The sequence below is a fragment of the Dioscorea cayenensis genome, chromosome 7 (genome assembly GCF_009730915.1).
Source record: "Dioscorea cayenensis subsp. rotundata cultivar TDr96_F1 chromosome 7, TDr96_F1_v2_PseudoChromosome.rev07_lg8_w22 25.fasta, whole genome shotgun sequence".
Taxonomy (NCBI): Eukaryota; Viridiplantae; Streptophyta; class Magnoliopsida; order Dioscoreales; family Dioscoreaceae; genus Dioscorea; species Dioscorea cayenensis.
Window position 1 is genome coordinate 3,861,178 of NC_052477.1, and position 690 is coordinate 3,861,867.

Sequence of the window (690 nt, forward strand, 5' to 3'; positions counted from 1 at the left end):
TATATATATATTTCCACCCATTTTTGCCTTTAATGTGAGGGAAACCTGTTATAAACCAAAAATCAATCAAAGAAATTCTACCAAAATATTCTTTGATAATATCATGAGTAACCCATAAGTAGACTAAGCTCAAGCCGTCTGCATTCCAAAAAATTGAATAATAAAGTATGGACAATTTATTTGATCAGGAATAAGAAAAATGACAGGGTTACTATTAAGTTAGGAAAACAAGAAAGGAATCTGTGGATTGAAATTCTCGTATCATTCTTGTTATAAGAACATATTGCACCAATCAATTATAACTTAGTAATTAACTGAAAAAATTCGCAATTTAAAAAAAGAATTAAATGAACTCAATTTAATATTTTAATGAAAATGATAAGAAATCATACATAAAATATCATATTAGTAAATACAGGAAATGCTCATTTCTTGTATTGGTAAAAATTATTGAATCCTAATGACCACAAGAAACGCTCATTTCTTGTATTGGTAAAAATTGGACCAGGGGTGGGTTAAAAATTGGACAAATCAATTCTAACTAATTAACTGAAAACATAAGCATCGAAAGAAGATTCAATTTTTGAATACCACAAGAGATCATATGCATTAACAAAATATGTAGTAAAGACAACCCTATTAGGCATAGGCAGAAAATGTGTATTTCTGAAATAAAGTGATATACATTTT